Source organism: Uloborus diversus, chromosome 2 (genome assembly GCF_026930045.1).
Source record: "Uloborus diversus isolate 005 chromosome 2, Udiv.v.3.1, whole genome shotgun sequence".
Lineage (NCBI taxonomy): Eukaryota > Metazoa > Arthropoda > Arachnida > Araneae > Uloboridae > Uloborus > Uloborus diversus.
The window spans coordinates 125,956,852-125,973,215 of NC_072732.1; positions in this window are offsets into that span (position 1 = coordinate 125,956,852).

Genomic DNA, 16,364 nt, shown 5'->3' on the forward strand with positions numbered 1-16,364 from the left:
GTTTTCGGCTCATAACAGGCAAAGACTTTCATCAAAGCTTACGAAACTTTCAGAAAACATGGCAGAACACAAGAGAAGCATAATACTAAAATTTAAAATTAAAATGTTAATAATTTAATAAAATATGGACATTTAAAGCAATTAATTTATCACTGCGCATGTGCGAAAGATAGCAAATTATAAATTTTTTTATCTAACACCCAACTACATTCCTCAACTCATTAAAAAAATCCAGTTCAATATCTTAAAACTTCAGAAAGTTATCAGCGATTTCTATGATTCATATGCAAAAGTTACAATGCAATTGGTTTTTTAATTCTTGAGAAATCCTTCAAAATGTGAATTTTTGTAAGTGAGTTAAGAGTCAAGACAGTTTGAAAGTGCCGTAATGCATTGGTAAATTGGTAAGGTTGACCAGTGACCTGTACTGTGTTCCTGGTCTCCGTGACATTGTGGGAATTGAAATAGCTGATCGACTAGCTAAGCAGAACTCCTATACACCATTTGTGAGAGCTGAACATACTCTTGGTGTGCCCTTTAACGCAGTTAGGATAGGAATATTGCATAGAACCTACTAATAGACCAATCATACGGTGGGTGGCTTTATTCCGACTCCATGAGACAGACCAAAGTCCTCAACCAATGGCCTCCTAGGTTTTGCTCCATAGAGCTGCTTGATTTGTGTAGGAAAGAGATTAAAATGCTCATTGGGTCACTGACCGGATACTGCTTTCTTAATAGACATCTTAATTTGATACGTGTCACTGACAATTCAATACATAGAGGTTGCCAAGTGGTAGAAGAAAACTCAATTCACTTACTGTGTGTGATTGTGATTATTTTTTTGCACAAAGGTTTGTATATTTAGGATTCGGCAGTGTGGATCTCTGAGAACTATCTGACATTCCTTTCTGCTATTAGCCTCTGTTGTCCTAGCATGGTTAATACAATAGACCAGTGGTCACGAAGCTTGTGCTCTTATTGAACGACCCCGTTTCACTTCATTCATTCATACCAGCAGAGGCAGTAGTAATTAGTAGTCGTGTATTGTTACACTAACTCTATTACAATGAAAATCCTTCTTAGTAAAGACCGCTACGGTTGATGATTAGGTTGTTCCAAGTGCAGTCCACCAAAGTGTTCCAACTATCGCCGAGTAGGTTATACAAGGTGGCAAGAAACAACTTGGGTACACATGATCAGCAGCGTAACTAGGGGCTGGCAGGAGTGGCTCTCGCCAGGGACACAGCAGCCAGAGGGAGGCATTTCGACTGATTAAAAAAAATAAAGAGGTTTTTATTTCGATCATAGAGTTTGAAAAATGCTTAAAAAAAAGAACTTGAATTCTGAAATTTTGAATTCAAATTATGCTTTTCGCAATCACGAGTTGCCACAGGCCCCTACTCATTGGGGGCTATTGTTTCTAGAAATAGCTCCTGTCCCCTCAAGCCTACCCCTCCTCCTCTGCAGTTACGTGTGTATAGTTGTGTGTGTGTGTAAGTGCAGGCGTGTGTGTATGTGTAGGCGCGCGTGCGTGCATGTGTAGGCTTGTGTGTGTGCGTAGACCAGTGTGTATGCACGTAGGCTTGTGTGTATGAGCGTGTGGGTGTAGAACATGGACGCCTCCGACCAAGAGAAACGAATTCCAGGAGGCAGTGCTCAGAGCCGCGCCTGCAGAGGCTAGTGGGCGGTGGTGCTGGTGTCCCTGATCCAAGCTGAAAAAGGAACTACAACATTAAGGACGGTCAAATGAAAGCAATGAGCAATCATGATTTCTCAAAAAAAAAAAAAAAAAAAAACCTTGCAAGAAAGCCCCTCACCTTTTACGACTTGCAAGACCTTTATTTTTGCAACCGTTATTCCTAGATGTATACTTCAAACTGCAAAAATGTTCAAAACCAGAAGCAGGTTTAGGATATTGAAAAATTGAAGTAAAATTGAAAATGAGTCAGAAAATTCAAAATTAAACTTTTTATACTGGCCCCAGGTCCCCTAACTTATATTTAGCGTAATAAACTCCATTAAAAAATAATTCCGACACAAAAAGATTGAAATTAGTAAAACTAATATTCACCGAGATATGAAACGCAGCGTTTTGTGACTTACACCACTTTTCAGTCGCCGTCAATAACACCTTTTGGGGGGAAATATACTTGTTAACAAGTGTTTAAAATTACACTCGTGCATAAAGAGTGATTTTTCAAATTATTCGAGGTTTTGCAGTGTGTTTTTGGATATCACGGCGTAACATTTGCCTTTACTTTTGAATGGCAATGAAAAATATAAATACCTTGTTTTTCATACTTTGACGACCTGTCATTCTTCTGAAAGAGCGAAAAGTTCCAAACTCATCTTCTGTATGGTCCCTAAAAACTTTAAACTGAAATATATAATATAATGAAAAAACGAGCTGATGTGTGCATCACATAACTTCCTTTTACTCCAATTTAATGTATTTTTCCCATTATTGGCAATTTTAATGTGATTCAATAGTTTACTCTATAATATCACCAACGGTGGCCAAATCGAAACCAGATTTTAAAAAAAAAAATCGTCAAATTTGTCGCCAAGTTGGCGACTAAACTTGGCGACCAAAAGACAGGCTATATATCGCCAAATTATAATACCACTTGAGATTACATCGAAATTAACAATGATTTCCCTCCAAAAATGGGCAAAAGATCCTCTTAGAAACATCCAAATGGAACCAAATGGAAAGGTGCACAACTAGACCCCACTAGGGATCCACGTACCAAATTTAAACTTGCTGGGGCATACCGTTTTTGAGTTATGCGAGATACATACACACATACAAACATACGCACATACATACGTATTTACATACAGACGTCACGAGAAAACTCGTTGTAATTAACTCAGGGATGATTACACTACACTGGGCAGCAGGAATTGTGCCCTACCCTACACCACAAAACCTTGTTGTATGTGGAGCTCTGCTCTAATTGATTTCGGTTGGATACACTGATGCGAGTTTAGATACATTTGACAAAACGAAACTTAGCTCCATCGTAATGGTGTCCGTAAGTTGACCTGAAATTGGCCTTTCCTATCCACTGAAAGTAAGCAAGTCTTCCGTTTCCAATTCTTCATTCTGCGTTTTTCGTGTTATTATTTCAACTAATTAATTGCTCTACTTAGAAAATAATTTGCATTCTTTCACGATTTGAAAAAGTGCAGAACTTTCGTTACTTATTTTGAAAACATTTCGAATGGAATTTTTTGGGCTGCGAATTTATGGTCACCGAAAGTATCTCCACATTTGGCAACCATGTTTCTTTTTCAAAAACTAATGAAGGAATAATAAATAAGTAACTATTTCTCAAAGTAGGGAGAGGGAGCATTTGTATCCAAGATTTCTTAAAAACAACTGTCGCAAATTTCGCGATTGTTTAAAAAATCGCACCAAGTGCTGTTGGTCCCGCTTAATCGAAGATCGTCGGTTCCAAGAAATATCATTCGATTAAGCGGGGTATTTCATGAAACGGGGAAATTTTCTTCACTTTTCTTAATTAACAACATTGATCAAAAAAGGCAATAATAATAAATCAACAGCTACATAAAGGAAATAATTAATGGTTCTGGTAAAAAATTTTTGAAAAAAAATATGAAAAAGTAAATGACAACTAAGTTATGGAATCTTTGGTTTAGCACCTTTTTTCAGTACATTATTTTTTGAAAAATTCTTTAATAGTGGATTGCTTGCTCAAGGTCTTTTGGGGCTATTTTCTAGCTCATCTTTTTCCCTCCAGGTATTCCTGCGTTTTACCTTGAAAATTTGTCAATTTATTATCGTCTGAAATGTGTATATTTCCTTGTGGTAGTTAATTTAATTTTCAGCTGCGCAATTTGCAGTTTTATCCTTTTTTGTGATGGCAACGACAAAAGAAATAAGATAGAATAGAGGAAATGTTTTGATGGAATATGAATGTTTTCCTCCCCGCTGATGGCGAAAAATATTGTTTTGTTCTTTTCGTCAAAAATTGTTCTTACTTAAATTATTTCTAACGTATTCAAAGTTTTTCTCATGAAAAATGTTTGTGAAAGCTGATTAATATTATCGATTTTCCGAGGAAATTATTCGATTAACTGAGAATCTTTAACTTTGCGTCTAAGGGTAAAATATTCGGTTCCGGGAGGTTTTATTCGTAGGGTAGACCGACCAGTGAATGAACAGTTAAGCACAATTTCATTTTTTTAAAATCCTAGTAATTTTAAATTATATACTATACAGATCGTAATAGTTAAAACATTTTAATTGATCTATGTAAATATCTCTAAAAAAATCGCGGGAACTTAAATGGTACCGCTTCCGACTTTTTTAGGTGTTTAAAGAAAAAATGGCGCAACGACCCAGTGAATGAACACCTCGAACCAGTAAATGAGCACAAATTGGTCCAGTGAATGAACATGATAAATTTTGATTCAAAAAGAAATTTAGTTTCTTTGAGATGTATTTATATAAATATCTATATCTATTTATCTGTCTATCTATTTATATAACTATCTATATCTATCTTTTTATATCTCTATCCATCTATCAATAAACCTTTCTATCTATATTTCTTTCTATCTATCTACTTATCTATCAACTAATCTATATACTTATCTACTTATCTATCTACTAATCTATATACTTATCTACTTATCTCTTTCTACGTATATATATATATATATATATATATATATATATATATATATACATATCTAACTATCTCCTTATCAATATATCTACCTATCTATATCTATCGGTCTATCTATCTCTCTATATATCTACCATCCATCTCTATATCTCTATATCAGTCTCTCTACCTAGCTATCTATCTCTATATTAGTCTCTCTATCTACATATCTATCTATTAACCACTTCCTATCTATTTATCTTTTAATAAATCTGTCGATCTATCCATCTACCAACCTATTCTTTTTCTATATTTATCTACCTATATATATATATATTTACCTCTTATTTTTTATGTATCTATCTCTATATCTTCCTCTATCTATTTATCTATCTATGTATACACAAACAAACATACATATCTACCTATCTATTCTTTCTCTTTGTATATATATATATATATATATATATATATATATATATATATATATATATATATATATATATATATATATTTCTATTTCTCTATCTCTCTATCTAACTGTCTATCTATCAAGAGAGATAAAGATATAGAAAGATAGATGTAGGTACGTAGGTTAATATACAGATAGACGATATAGATAGATAAAAGATAAAACTCAGTAAAAAGTGCATTGTTTGCAAAGACAAAAATAAAGAAATTATAAAATATATAATGAAATACATAAATAAATAAGCATATAAAATTATCTGCATTAGAAAAAAGTACGAAAATGAAAATATCTCAAAGAAACTTCAAATTTCTTTTTAAATCAAAAGAAATTTTGTCATTGTTCATTCACTGGGTTTTCGCAATTTTTCGTACCCAGTGACTGAACACCCCTCTACCTGAAAATCTACGCATTTTGCATTGACTGAAACAATTTAAATCCATAGCCTAAATATGTATACTTAATTTTTCTTTCGTAGAGTTAAAAAATAAAATTTATCGATAAAAATAATATGTATCAAAATAATTGCTAGCACGAAACCAGCCTTATTATTTTGAAAGAGAGAAAGAACGATTCACGGGAGTAAAAATTTAAAAAAAATTTCCGGAAAAAAATACATATCCAAAGTAACCAATCAGGTATCAGATAGCTTAGAATATCAATAAAGAACACTTTTGTAGTGAATTTATTCAGAAAAAAAAATTTAGAAGCTTATTTTTTTTTTTTTTTAAATGACACGCTGTTCATTCACTGGGTGGTGTTCACTCACTGGTCAGTCTACCCTATACGTGAAGTATTTGTTTATCTGTTACCCGTTTTAGCGTGCTGTCAGTGCCGACCATCGGTGATACTTCCAGTACAACGGGGTGGGATTTCGAACGAGTAATTTTTTTTCAAGCTCTGTTTGTACTTCGATGGCCGGATACGGAAGGTTGAGTACTATGTTCAAAAAAAAAAAAAAAAAAACTAATTAATAAATATTTTTTTTAATTCCTTTTACAAAACAGGAAGTATTGTACTCGCGAAAAAAAATTTCACTCAAAAATCGAACTTTATTTCCATTTTGCTCACCCCCGAATGAATGATGAGTTTTTTTTTCGACTCAACCCCCCCCCCTGGATAAGTGCCTAAGAACGTATAGACACGCTGAATATCCATTTTGACAATTCCCAAGTTAATTACGACGAGTTCTCTCTTGACGTATGTATGTACGTGTGTGCGTATGTTCGGATGTGCGAATGTATGTCGCATAACTCAAGAACGGTACGTTCCTAGAAAGTTAAAATTTGGTACGTAGACTCCTAGTTTGATCTAGTTGTGCACCTTCCCTTTTGGTTGCATTCTGTTGTTTCTAAAGGGGTCTTTTGGCCCTTGGGGGGGGAGGGAATCATTGTTAATTTCAATGTGAACCCAAGTGGTGCTACAATTTGGCAGGCCACTCTTTCGGTCTCAAGTTTTGTCGCCAACTTGGTGACAAATTTGGCGAGTTTTTTCTTAAATATTGTTTTAATTTGGTCATTGTTGGTGATATTTAGAGAGTAAACTATTGAATCACATTAAAATTGCCAATAATAGGAAAATGGCATTAAATTGGAGTAAAAGGAAGTCATGCGATGCACACACATCAGCTCGTTTATTAATTACTTTTTGTGAAATGGTGGGAGAGAACTAAAATTTATGGAAAGGGGAAAATTCTAAAGTTGCAGAATGAAATCCCTATTTTACCGAACGATAAAATTCGAGCATGCACAAGTATACATACATATAACATCTACTGAGAAGAAACATTGAGCATCATTGAAAATAATTCTAGAAAAGAAAATGAGAAAAAAATACAATCTCCTACTTGTCGAATCAATTAATCAAAATGTTCCAAAAAAAAAAAAAAAAATCGGGAAGTCACAAGGCCTTCGGTGATTTTCCATGTGTGCGACCCTAGAGAGGGGGAGGGGATAATTTCTTAAGTACGTCAGGGGCGCTAGACCCCATAGTTACGCTAGTGCACATAATACACCATAACTTTACTGCTAATGAAAACATTACGAAAAAACTTCAAAAGAAATATTAATACGTTATTTCGACTAATATATTTACAAATTTTCACTGTGGCTACATTTAGGATTAATACAGGGCTTTAAACGTAATATACAAAGTTTTCGGCTCTGGGCCGCAACTCACTTACTGATATTTTATCTCATCCCTTGCATAAGGATTTCTGTAGGGATGCCAAAGTTTGTCTCCAGGACCTTCTTGCGCTGTTGAACAGTTTCAACGACCCCAACTAATGATTTGGGGTGGGATATGTGCTAGTTGGAAGAGATCACTTGGTTTTGTTGATCAGGGGATAAAATTAGTCAAGAAACATATCGCAAACGTATTTTGGAAGATGTTGTCTTACCTGGGTCGCAAAAGTTCTTTGGAAACAAAAGATGAACCTTCCAACATGATTCCGCAGCTGCACACAGAGCTAAAGGCACTCAAGATTGGTGCAAGACACATTTTCCGGACTTCATTGGAGCTCAAGAATGGCCACCGTTATCCCCACTTTTAAACCCAGTGGATTATTCTGTTTGATCCATCGTGGAGGCAAATGTGTGTACTAAACCTCATAAAAATTTGGCATCCCTGAAGAAATCCTTATGCAAGGAATAGGATAAACTATCAGTAAGTGAGGTGCGTCCCAGAGCCGAAAATTTTGTTACATGTTTAAAGCTCTGTGTTTATCCTAAAACTTGACGCTTTAAAAATTTGTAAATATATTAGACGAAATAATGTATTCATATTTATTTTGAAGTTTGGTGGTTATATTTTCATTAGCAATCAAGTTATAGTGTATTATGTGTGTCCAAGTTGTTTCTTGTCACCCTGAACAGGGAACGGAAGAGCAAAGGCCCAAAGATTCACTGCAAAAAACCTCAAAAACATCACCAGGTCTGATCGTAGCAATATCAATTTACATCAATCCAATTTATTTTATCTGCATCAAATTCTAGGAATGAATCAGCAGCTATTTCCACCAATTCCATAAAACGACACCCAAAGAAATAGTACAGCTTTTTTTTGACAAGATACAGACCCCTTAAACTACAGAAAAAAAGAAAAGAAAACGAGAGAAACATGTCCCGTTCTACTGATGACGATGAGCCACCTTACGCATGATCGGATGAGAGCAACAGTCGAATGATAACGATGACGCACAATGTCATTTGTGACTGATTTTATTCATGTAACAAACGTGGTGAAAATTGTTGAATATGTAAAAAGGTTTTCTTTGGTTTCATGAAAAATGTCATAAAAGGAAAGGGAATAGATTGAATTTTTATAGATTGCAGCTTGTTAGTCCACTACATGTTCAACTAAATTTATGCAAATGTATGAAAAAAATAATATTTGTTCTTAAATTGTTTTCTTTATTTCTCAGTGCTTTCTTTTTCATGTAAGCGATATTAAAAACACCCGGTGATCGATATTAGTAACATCGAGTTCTTAACTGAAAAATGCTGTTGTTCAGGTATTTTTAATTAGTATGTCCGACAAGCGGATTAAAACTTGAATGCGTGAATATCTAGCCTCATGTTATCACAACTTCAAACCAATTTCATTCTTATTTTCAAAATATATATACTTACTAGGTGGGCTTTAGTTTTGCCTCTTACCGTACTGTGGTTATAATCGTTATTATAATTATTATTTTACCTTGTTTTTATTTTTAAAATTTTAAGTCATGAATGATTGCATACAAAAATTTCGGGGGAAAAAAAAACAAAAAAAAAAAAAAAAAACGAGCTGATGTGTGTGCATTACATGACTTCCTTTTACTCCAATTTATTGCCACATTTCCCATTATTGGCATTTTTAATGTGATTCAATAGTTTACTCTCTAAATATCACCAAAAGTGGCCAAATTGAAACCAGATTAAAAAAATATTAATAATAAAATAAAAAAATAAATACGAAAAATCGCCAAATTAACTACAAAATTTGGCGACCAAAGTACTGGCGATATATCGCCAAGTGTCCGCAAAATTATATGACCACTTGAGTTTACATAGAAATTAACAATTATTTCCCCTCAAAAAGAGGGGAAAAGAGCCCTTTAGAAACACCCGAAAAAAGGAGGTGCACAACTAGACCCCACTAGGAGTCTACGTACCAAATTTCAACTTTCTAAGAAATACCGTTCTTGAGTTATGCGACATACATGCATACAGACGTCACAAGAGAACTCGTTGTAATTAACTGGGGAATCGTCAAAATGGATATTTCGCGTGTCTATACGTTTGTTGGAACTAGTCGAAAAAACGAAAAGAAAAACTCAACATTAATTCGGGGGTGAGTAAAATGGAAATTAAGGTCGATTTTTGAGTGAAAATTTGTTTGCGAATACAATACTTTCTTTTTTGTAAAAGGAAGTGAAAAAGAAAAAGATGTACATTCGTTTGCTATATTTCACTTCTATTTCTGCAATGTAAATTAGTCACTAATTACGGTTTATTATATATCATTTCATATTCTCATCTTCCGCCTGCTAATCTAAAACATGGGTTCAAGGGCACCTATCGATTCTGCAAAGGAAATTGACTCCAATGACCATTCAGATTAAACACATGAACAAGGACTGCTTGATGTAGATTTTAGAGGATAAGCTAATGTATTCGACATTTTGCTTGCAAGAGCTCTTTTAGTGTTTACATCTGTGCATTTTTACTTCTCTGTGGTCACAATAAGATGTTTAAAACAAATTTTGAGCAATTCTTGCAAATAAATAAATAAATAAAAAATAAAAATGAATTCTCTTTGCAATAAAAGCTTATCAGATTTCCTTTTCGGAAGTAAAGCTAGAAGATAGTTGAAATTTTAACCCTAACTCCAGCGAATTAACCCTAAACTCCTGAGTATTTTTTTCGTTTTTTCATTCTCCGAAAATGAGTCTTAGCAGTAAAACATTTAAAATACCGTATCCAGTTCAGTCTCGTCAAAATACAGCGATTCCCTGCATGTCGAACATAATTAAAACATATTATCAAATTATCATGTCGTGGAGCGAGCTTCATTGTTGATGACGTCAGGAGCGTTACTCGATCATTCGCTATTATATATGAGGATAACATCCTCATTTGTCACGAATTTTAAATTCGAATTAAGGAACTCCTTTGACTTTGAAAACTAAATTCGATAAAAAAGAACACGTGTTGCCAGTGACCAGTCCATTGGACAATAGCAGCTTATTTCCCCCATTCAGCGCAACGTCACAGGAAAAAGGTACATTTTCCTAAATTTGTTTAATTTGTTTGAAACTCATATCACGCTCATATTTTTCTTGAATGGACCCGTTCTCATGCAAAGTGCGCTGGATTTCTGCAAGCGTTAGAATTATCAGTGATTAAGAGCAAACGTGCGTTGTGAAGTAGGTAGAGATCTTAGTAAGTTTATATGGTAACGCTCTTGAGCTTTTGATCCAGCAATTCGAGATTTCACTTCCTAATGCGCGTCAGATTTGAGTGTCGAGATATCTTATCTAATAAGCTGTTCGCATGCAACAAACTACAGATAGAAATAAATTCATTCTATTTATTTCTATCTGTATTCTATTTATTTCTTTCTATAGAAATGGCACGGTTGTGCCATATCTATAGAAAAAGAATGTTATGAAGCATCAAATATGCATAGATGGTATCGATAGATTGATAGATAAATAAAAGTCGATATAAGATCAATAAGAGTTAAATTCTCCCGTATTTACGGAATTTAAATGGGTGTTCAATAGGGTGCGCCGAATAAAATCCTAAACATGGGAAAAATAATTTGAAAAAAATAATATTTGTGTCTTCAGATCGCGCATTGTCAGCAAAATTTGAAAAAAAAAAGGTAAAAAATGGTCAATTTTCAAATATTTTTATAAAATTCCAAATATTTAAAATTATTGTCCCTCTTTAAATGCTTCCTTTTAATAGTCTTTTAATATATCTTTGAAAATATTTAATTCTTTACAGTTTTTAGTTTGTGCATAAGCCGCAAAGTTACGTGAAATTATCCAAAAATGGACGTTTTTAACTTATTTTGTATATTGCAGTATTTCTTATATTAGATCCCAGTAATGTATTTTTTTTACCGTAAATGTGCACTATACAGCTCTTTGCTGGAACTGCAATTAAAGGATGTTGCATTAACAGCCCAGAAATCACCCCAAGTAGGGTAGTTGCACTTTATGTACCACCCTGCAATTCCCAAAAAGACTGGAATTGACAAGACTTATACATTGGTAAAGTAACTTTCATAATAACTATATAGTTTTAAACAAGTTTCTACGTTTCGATCAAGGTGTGAAGTTGGATTACGACTCAGTTTTGGCACTGATGTTTGAAAAAATATAAAGGTTTTCATAAAAATCCATCTCTTCCGTCTGATACCTCAAATAAATTTCTGCAGATCCACTGAACAGTTCCACAATCCATTCCACTGCCCGTGCGTGCTATGGGAATGAAAATAAAACATAGTTAAAAATACATGTATAGTTTCTAGAAAGGATAAAATATCCTTGTTTTTCACATTATCACTGAAGCGGAGGAAGTAAACACGCGACCTGTCAACTAACTGCTGTAGTTCGAATCTTCAAATCTTAATATTGATGGAAGAAGTTCTCTTATAGCTTTTGAAGTGTTGATTGGTAGATTTTTGCGTTATATAGATACACTACTGTAATCCAACTCCTTTATATTTCGCATTTAGTGCATTGCCATGACCAATAACAATTTCTCAAAATTAACAAAATAAGCATTTCATTGAATCACCGGATCCACGATGTTTGGAAGATTATCACACATCTGACTCAACCGTAGAACCTAGTTTAAAACTATTGTAGTTATTATGAAAGATACTTTACAAATGTATAAGTCCAGTCAATAAGTCCAGTCTTCTTGGGAATTGCAAGGTGGAACAAAAAGTGCAACTACCAACTTGTGATGGGTTCTGGGTTGTTAATGCAACATACTTTAATTGCAGTTCCAGCGAAGAGCTGTATAGTGCGTATTTACTGTAAAAAATATATACAACTGGGATTTAAAAGAAGAAATACTGCAATATACAAAATAAGCTAAAAACGGCGATTTTTAGTTGAGTTCACGTAACTTTGCGGCTTATGCGCGAACTAAACACTGTAAAAGAATTTAAATATTTTCAAAGATATGTTAAAAGACTATTAAAAGGAAATTTAAACGGAATTAAAACAAAAATTTTGAACATTTGGATTTTTAGAAAAATAATTGAAAATTGACAATTGTGTACCTTTTTATCAAACTTTGCTGCCAGTGCGCTATCTAAAGACATAAATAATAATTTTTTATTATTATTTTTTCCTTGTTAAGGATGGCAAAACACAACTTTTTTTTTTAAATTAAAAGTTGCTTATTGAAATTTTTTTCCTTTCTCGGCCCAAAAGTGATCTATGCCCCGCCCCCTCCCCCCGCGACTTTGAAAAAAATAAAGCATTCACATAAAAGTGGACGTCTTTTTTGTTATTTTTCGACAAAATGGGAATTGAGAATACACATTCCCTCCCCCTTCCTTTGAGGCTGATTGCATAGAAATGCCAACTAGCTGGTCGCCGCAGGTGGTTATCTTTTTATGTGTTTTGGCGAATGTAGTTTTCAAGTCCAAAGAGACTTTAATAGGTTTAATGTGTGTAAAAATTATCATTTCACAACAGAGGGGGGGGGGGGCATAGATTTTTTTATTCAATGGATATCCTTTAAATTCTTAACATGAGCAACGCCGTGCGGGTACTGCTAGTACGTACATATACTAAAGCAGCATTTATTTTATATCCATGGTGATCTGAGAACTCTTTGACACGAAGACCGCACCCAAATTTTTAATGACAAGTTATGCAAAAGGCAATGAAATATGCTATTTTCTTAGAATTTGCAACGAACCTTCAACAAGTAGAAACATTCCCATTTAAAAGAAATACTGAATTTTTCTTATTCTACACTGGCACTAAATTAGTATTTATGTTTCACGGTCCCCAGGCAATGATCTGTTTGCGTTCTTAAAATGAACTGTTAATGGCTTACACCACTAAAGGTCATTATTTTTCTAGCAAACAACCATAATTACAAGACTGATTTGTGGTTTTACCAGCAAATTACACGAAAAACTGTGACCTAAGAGAGTTATATTTTGTGATTTTTTAAAGGAATTTATCGTCCTTTTCATGCTCTTTCTTCGCGAATGTACTTAATTAAGTTTCGTTGTTTACACTTTGCGAATCTGCAAAATATAAATATTTGTCCTTCTTTCAAACATGCGATTAGTTACATTTTAACGCTTTTGGCAGCTGGGTACGTGTATTTTGTTTAAAATTTTTGTACTGAATTGCTCACTTTGGATCATAGATTATAAAACTGGTCTTTAAGTCTTAAAAATGCGAATAAAATGTTTAATGAAAATTGAAAAATGGAAGAACTGTTTCATTTTCAGCATGAATATGCCCTATTATTATTTATGCAGACTGGGGTGGTAGTTTATTATTGAGCGCTCTTTTACACACAATTTTAAAGGCGTTAGTTTATCTCCAAGTAAACCGTATCGCACCCTGCCACAAAAGTGACATGCTTTAAAATGATTTAAAAAACGTAAAAGGCACTAATTAAAAACATAAACTCAATGCTCTTTTATACCACAAGACTTGCAAAAGCTTAATATTGCGTAACTGGTGCATGTTGTCGTATAAACGCATTGATAAATAACGACACAAATTTAAAGCTCATGTGTTTGAAGACAAATGATCAAACTCAAAAAAAAAAAAAAACACGCTATTAATCTGATTTACGAAATCCACTCAGTTAATGTAGCATTATACATGAATTGCATGTTTTGTTGCGTTTAAGAATACATATGTTTATATTACGAGTAGAATTGAGAAAAACCCTGATTTCCTTCAGAGTTTTTTTTTTTTTTTTTTTAATTTTAGTTATGTCTTTTTGGTGCCTTGATTTAATGTGTATAACAAGACCAAGAGCTACGGACCTGCGACTTGAGAGCCAAAAGTGGTCAAGCAGAAGCGTATATAGTTAGGGCTCTTAATCTTCTTTACTAATAATAAAGCTGAAAGTCTGTTTGTATCGCTGTCTGTCTGGATGCCTGAATGTCTCTGACGCGCACAGCACCTAGACCGTTCTGCCAAATTTCCTGAAATTTGGCACACAGTTAGTTTGTAGCATGGGGGAGTTCACCTCGAAGCGATTTTCTGAAAATTCGATTTTGATCGTCTTATATTCCAATTTTAAGAACATTTTACCGAGCACATTATCACAACGTTGAAGAGTAAATTACAAAATTATTGTAACGTGGAACCGCAACATTGTTGAGCAAATGAACATAGAGAATTGGCAAGAAATTCGTCATCCATTTTTTGTAAATATAAAGGCGAACCAAATGACCTTTTAATTTTCAACTACGGGCAAAGCCGTGCAGGTACCACTAGTAATATAATAAACTAGTTTTTTATAATCCCGTCCACATATCAAATAATGCGACAGATTGAATGCATTTTCTGTTTAGCATGAGGTTAAGATATCTGGAGGTTTCAGCATATGGCAGTAAAAACAATCCCACATATGTATTTTGTGTCTTATTAATATTTAGATTTACTTACAACTAAGAACAACTATTTTCAATAATGACCATTATAATAAACAAACTGTGAAGATAATTGACCAAAACCTCAAAGGTTGAATGAAGTAAAACACTTTGGAACATTTACCAAAATTTGAACTAGTACTATAATGTCTTATCTCAATCCCAAAAATCTCACTAATGTGACACACACTGCAAAAAATAATTGTTGTTTTTTACAGTAATATACCGTTTTTTCCTACAGTTTAATACTGATGTGCTAAATAAGAGAAAAAAAACTGTAAAAATGATTTAGATTGCGCAAAACAATGCGCAAAAGGTTTTTTTTTTTCATACGGGAAGAGAAAATGAATTTAAGGTATCAAGACAGCCATGTTAGTTATTTTTCGGGAGTGCTGAGGCAGGACTGTTCAGATGTAATCCAAGTTAAAGGCAAGTGCTAGTTATATTACTTATTCCCTTTTCCTCAAAATGTAGTTTTCTTTATCATCGAGAATGTATGTAAAATAAGTTTTTATTTTGAAATCGCAATTCGTATCCCAATATTCGTTGATGTTGACTTTGCAATTTCTTTTAGTTGCTAAGTTGTACCGATTGCTTTATAGCGAAAATCCGAGTAGTTGTTGTGATTCTGAACATTTTACTGCACGTAGGATAGTTTTAAAACATTTTCTGAACCTCAAATTTGTTTTTAAAAGAAATCAATTCCTTTCTTGATCGTATTTAAAGTTATTAGAACATTAGACTTTGTTTACGACTATATTTTGTGTTATATAGGATGCCAGTACTTAAAATTTAAATTCCTATGTATAAAATAACAACGTGACTGAGAGACATGCAAACAGTATCACGTTTACTGATTTTTTTTGTTGAAGAATTTGCCACTCTGGAGCCAGCTTCATACTTATCGATCAAAACTAAAATAATAGTAATTAAAAAAATAATCAATGAAACACTCAAAAAAAAAAAACTAATAAAAATAAGCATTTTCAGACACAATCACGAAACCTTTGTGTTTTAAAAGTTTTATATTTCCGTCAGCAGGAAATTAAAGTTTTACTTCAGGAAAAATGCACTAGTACCATTGGAACTTGTGAACATAAAATAATTTTAGAAACTATATTCAAAGGCATTCGATGGGAGGTCAAGGGAAGTCTCTATGACCTCCTCAAAATTTCCACATTGGGAAAATTTTGTCTGGCGATTCGGCAAATTTGGGGATATAACTGTAATGTTGCAATTTTTGAATTCTCGAATGTCCAAATTCCAATAGATATTGTACTTATTGTTGTGCGTACTTAATGTGCACATGCACCAGTATTTTATTAATCGGCAACTATGTAAGTTCCAATTGAATAATTGAGATTATACGCCTTCCCAACAAATTTAAGTTCAGCCCGTGCCAGGCTATATTTTAAAATTTTCAGTTCTTCATTTCTTATCTGGTAGTATTTCGTTCTCGTCAAAATTAGTTTTTTAATTTAAAGTAGAATATTTACATTATTATGCATTGTTTGTCATATTTTATTCGCCTTAAAGGACATGCTCATTTAGAAAAGTAGATGCTAGTGGACTACAGTAGAATTTGAAACTCTGGTAACCTTGAACTCGTCAGTTTC